A 5,805-nucleotide genomic window follows, 5' to 3' on the forward strand; every position below is an offset into this window, starting at 1 on the left:
GCTCGGCTGCCCGCAGCGCCGGGGCTGCCCCGCACGGCTGCCGGCTGCGGAGGGAGGGCAGGCCCGCGGCCGCCTCCCCCGGGAGCTCGCCTTGCCTCGGCGTGCTCTGCTGTGCCCAGAGCGGGCAGGCACGTCCTGCGGCAGCGGGATCGCCCCCCCCTAGAAAGGCTTCATATTTATGCAGCTTTCCCCGTGCCCTGAACTTTGCTTGTGTCTCTGGCAAAAGGGCAGCTACCCCGGGTCAGAGCACTGCCTCGAGCCAGAGCGGGGAATCGGCTTTCAATTTCAGCAGCGACTTTCCTTCCCTTTTTTCTCTTATCCCTCCAGCCATCACAGAGCAATTCCCATCCCTATTAGCTTACCCCCCTCCCCCTTCCTTTCCCTTCCCCTTTGAAATCCTCCCGCCTGTCCCTGGGATGGGGCAGGGGGAGGGAGGAGGGGGGGCAGGGGAGAATTCCTCCAGATATTACACAAAAGCCTCATGTATCCCCAGTGTCAACCCCAGAGGGCGGCGAAGTAATTTAATTAAGGCGAAGGGGCTTTTGTTTTACTTGCTTTTTTTTTTATTTTATTTTCTCAAGTTTAAAACAAGAAAGAGAAGAAAGAGGGAGAGAAATGTTAGCCCTCCGAGGAGGCGCAGCAAAGCAAGATTTCCCGTCTCTGCTCAGTCTCTTGCTGAGGAACGACCACGGTTCTGTCACCCGGGGTGTGTGGGGCTTTTCAGCCTTGGATGTCTCCCCTCCTGCTGCCGTGGTTTAAGGGACTGGCATATTCCAAGAATTAACATGTATTCTTCTGAAGACAAACACATTCATACTGTTTCCTCTTTCCACTCCATCCCTCTCCTTGTCCTCCTCTGTATCTGCCCCTTTGCGCCTGTGTCTCCCCCTCTCCCGCTGCCTCTTCCTGCCTCTTCCTGCCTCTTCCTTCTCCCTTTCCTGCCTCTTCCTTCTCCCTTTCCTGCCACCTGTCCCCTCTCTCCCTCCTTTCCTTCTCTCCCTTTTTCTACACTTTCAGTGTACTTGCTTCCTCCCTTCTCTTCCCTCAGCCTCCGCCTTCCTTCTACCCCATGCTCTTGATGGGGATGAGAGCTTAATTTTTTGCCAATAAATAATGTCTTAATTCCTCAGCCTGATGTTTCTTAATTTCAGATTTATCACATCTGATGGAGGGCATCCATGGTGGAGCAGGCTCATATGTTGGAGAAAGTGGTGCCCCCTTTCAAGCATTATGATGGACAAAGCATCAGCCAGCCTGTGTGCCAGCAGTGTCAGAACTCTTCTTTTTGTTTCTTGTCTGGGAAAAATAAATGGTGGCACTGAGGGTGAGTTCAGTTTCTTCTCATCATGTTGCCACACTAGACATGGGGACATCATATCAACACCACGCAGTCGTATAGTCCACTGGCAAGCTCCATACAGCACTCTGTGCCCCTGAGGCCATTTCTAGGGCTGGGCCCTCAGTTTCGGCCCAAGTCCTCAGGGTGCTGAAGGGTGGGGAGAGAGGCTCATGGGGGAATGCAGCCCTGAGGAAGCCAAACTAACTCCGGGTGCCAATTTACTGTTCATCTCCTGAGCCATGCTGCTCCCAGAGCCAAAATCTGGGCCTAGCATCACACCAGGAAACCCTCCTACAGGCATAATGCATGCCCTGTTTCTCTCATTGGTGTGCCTTTAGGGGCAGTCTGAAGGTCTCATGGGGCATGGTCCTGTTGGAGGAGAAGGGCTCTCCTCTGTGGAGCCAGGACTGCCACAAGATCTTCCGCAAGGGTTATGAGCTGAATCAGCAGGTTTGTCCATGGGATCCCTCTGTGCTGCCACTCCAGCCTAATGCTTTTACACATGTACCTCAGCCCAGGCACAGGGATCAGCCTGAATGTATGGCTCTGAGGGACACATCCTGTGCCACTGGGGCCAGCGGCAGACTTCTTGCTGCTGCCTCCCCACCACTGCCTTTTGAGGGGATGCTTCCTCCCACTGAGGTGGCAATGATGTTTTTGGCATTATCCCTGTGTGAGGCGAGGCCCTGATCGTTCACCCTCAGAGCTGCAGCTGTTCCCTCTGTGGCACGGACAGCAAAACCCCTTGGGTTGGGTTTGGCCAGCCACATGTTCCTCTCCTCCCCTCCTGCAGCTCAGCAGTCTTTCCAACTCCTGGCTTCCTCACTTGCAGTGAGCTACGAGGTGGCTGCCAACCCTGACCACCCTCACTTGGGAACTCCAGCCCCACTTTCCCTCTTCTGCCATGTAAACCTGCACAGCTAAATCTTCACTGTCCTCAAAGCTTGGGGTGTGGGGGGGTAGTGTTTATTTATCTTTTAGTTCATAATCTCTCTGAACTATTCACCCTCCCGCTTCCCCCGCTCCCCTTCCTGAGGAGCCGCACGGACCCCAGGAGGGGCTTCCCTCAGGCCTCCGCCCCACAGAGGTTAACACAACAAGGCTGGGCTGTGTTTAATGCCCCCTCGTGTCGCAGCTCCCCCGAGTCAGGCAACTCACCCAGCCTCCACAAGCTCTGCATTTGCAGCAGCCTTCCCTTATTGAAGGGGACATACAGACTAATTAGTTGTTATACAATAGCTCTGGATGGCCAGGCAATGGGACCAAGGGCACTTGCTCAAATTAATACAGTCTGGAACTGATTTAACTTCAGGCAAAAATAGCTAAGATTTAATATCTGGTATCTCCTCAGACAAAACAGGACAGGTTTTTTTAGTGTCCATACTGAATGAAGCCATATACACCAGTATACACTGGTAAAAGCACTCATTCCTAAACAGAAAACTGTGACTCTAAAATTACAAAAAATGCATATTTTCCCTTGTGTTTAGCCCATTCATGAATGAAAAGGCTGTGGCTTTCAGAAAAAAAAATGTGCTCAGCCTACTGCTCAACCCTTTTCCGTAAGTTTTTTCCATTAAGTTTACTAATAGAAGGAGAAGGCACAGGAGCAAGGGGTAGCCCAGGGAAGCAAAGGCTGAGGACTATGTGAATGCATTTTCAGCCACCAAAATGCATAGCCCAGAGAGGTTGGGGGTGGCCACATGCCCTAGGAAGTAAAGAGCCAGACATAACCTGTCTCAGCTGCAGAGGAGGAAGAGAAAGCTACCTGTTTGGAAAAGGAGTGAAGAGCCACAGGAACCCACCAGCTGGGCCCAGGGCACAATGAGGCATGCCAGCCCCATGTCCCAGATGGGGAGGGTCCCCACAGCTCCACTGGGCTTCTGTCAGCTCATGTGTCTCTGAAGCCATCTGCCTCCCCCCTTGAATATATGCTGCAGAAGTTGTGCTTCTTTAATCTGTTAATGAGCTCTTCATACGAATCTTGACACAATTAGGAAATACAGACAAGAGAGAAGATGGAATTTTCTTGAGTGGCTAATTTCTTATAAAAGAAACCAGGGCTGGAAGATGGCAGAGACATGTCTCCTACAGTACATGATGTTCATATAAAATGTGTTCTTGGCTCCTCTCACACATCGTTTGTCCCATCTATGAAGCAGGAGGCAGAGAAACGGCACATAAAACTGTCCACACAAGCTGGCAGCAGTGGAGGCCTTCCATCCTGCTAGCTTGGCTCTTGTGGCTACCAGGCGGCGTGTCTGTAACCCTTGCTATTCACTGCTTGTGGGCTGCCCTCAGCCTCACAGAGGCTGTCTATCCAGTGGCTAAAGCTGAGATCCAGGAGACAGAGCTGCTCTGTAGTGCAATCAATGGGCTGTATGAAAAAACAAACCACTTCTCTTTTGTATTGAGCAGAAACAGGATCAACATACACGTTGGGTTGTTTCTTTAATTAACAGAGTCGGTCACAAATACTAAAACTGGTTTGCAAGTAATTTTGCAAATTAAAGCGCTGATTTTCTCTGTTATGATTCATGTCATATTGCTCCCTGGTTGGGAAAGCTCAGATTAGGATAAGATAGACAAAGAAACAAGCAACTCTCCAGCATTTCACAGATTTTAACAGCATACATGGAACAACGAAAAATTAGTACCAGAAGTCGTTTCATTTTTTGGCTAATGATTCCCTCTTGCTAAAAAGGGAAGCTCTCCAGCCAGAGAACAACAGCTCTGCCCCTGGCCTTGATCTCTCTCTCAGTGCAGAAGATGATAGCACACATTATGCTTCCTTTAGATGGAAAACTATTCCTCACTATTTGGAGAGATACTCTGCTGAACAGCTCTTACTGCATCAGTGAACATGGTGTCACCAAAGAAGGGGCAAAATGCTAATTATTGCAGTTTCATATACTTCAAATGTTTAAAGAGCTTCTGGTGGGAAGTGTGAGAAGATCTGGAGGCTATTGACAAACTCATTGTTATGGTAAGCTTTGTCAGGGCTGTAAATTGACTGGATTAAAAAAGAAAAGCTCTTTTTAAAAAAGAAAATAAATAAAAACAAGACTTATATTATTCAAGTAGGTGACACAAGTAAAAGAATTATGGGAGGGAGGTTTGTCTTTAGTAACCCATGATACCCTTAGATAAGCTTGCCTGGGGAAGTAGTTCATTAGGAGAGTAAAAATAACCCATTTTCTACTGTTTGCACTCTTCACTGTACCTCTCTCGTCCCAAATCCACTTTGCTTTTATAAAGGGGAGAAGTAACACTGGGCTTTTGCTGCTCCTGACCCCCAGCCAAATCCCAGAGAGGAGCAGTGGGATGTAGCTCTGACATGGCCCCTATTCATCTCAGCAGCTTCTCATCTGAGAAAATGCAGGAGAGAGAGCATATCCTTTCTGGGTTCCCTCTCTATCTTGGCACTGCAGCCAGTAGGCACGTGCCCAAAACATGGATGCAGCTCTGTATTTAAGTGAAGACATAGGAAATATGTCAAGCCAAATAAAGTTACACTGTTTGATTTGCTGCCTCTGTTCATACAGTTCAATGATCTGCTCTTCCAACACTGGAGTCGGTAAGTCATTTATCTCTGACTGTTCGCATTAATCACAAGGATGTCTGGTGGGCTGTGGAGCAGATGGGGGGCTGAGAGGGTGGCAGCTCAGGTTGCTGGAGAGCATGATGGAAACTTTTGGCTCCTCAGTCTGACTGCTGCTGATGCCACTGCTACACCACAGCCCTCAGACTGAGCTGAAGGATTAGGAGATTGAGAAGAATGGTTTGGGGAGAGCACTGTCTGTGGGAAAGCAGAGAACTGGCAGCCAAAGCTAGGACATACACTGCAAAATGTCATCCTAGCTCTTCTCCTTCCCTCCTTCCACATACCAGCTTCCATAACAACTTCCTGAGGTCCTGCAGGATGCCTTGCTACTGCCAGGCAGGAGGCAGAAGCCAGACCCATGCATTCCCATTGTCCTGTTCCCCACAATTTACCAAAGATAATGGAGAGTAGCCTAGCAATGACTTCCACCAGCTCCCTCAGCACCTGTAGATGCATCCCCTTAGGACTTGTAGAGCAGATTGAGGAGTATCAGGGAGAGTCAGAGCGAATTAGATTAATGTTTTCAAAGCCTGCTCTCCATAAAAACAGCTTGGGAGGCAAACCTCATTAGTGGACAAAAAGATTCCTTATTGTCTCAGCAAGTTTCCCAGTCTTCCCAAGCTAACTTACAGGAGCAGGAACAATGGGAACAGGTCTCTGCCTGATGACACAGATGGGGCAGGCGTGTTCCCTTAAGAACCTCACTGTCTTCAGTGCCTTTGCAGAACAGGTATGGGACCCTGCAGGAGGAAACAGCTGATAGCAGTGAGGATACCTCATGTAGGCCAGAAGTGCCATCAAGGCCAACTCACCCTAGACCAACTATCATAACTCAGTCCAGAAAGAAAAATAGACAGGTCAT

Source organism: Apus apus, chromosome 5 (genome assembly GCF_020740795.1).
Source record: "Apus apus isolate bApuApu2 chromosome 5, bApuApu2.pri.cur, whole genome shotgun sequence".
NCBI classification, from domain to species: Eukaryota; Metazoa; Chordata; class Aves; order Apodiformes; family Apodidae; genus Apus; species Apus apus.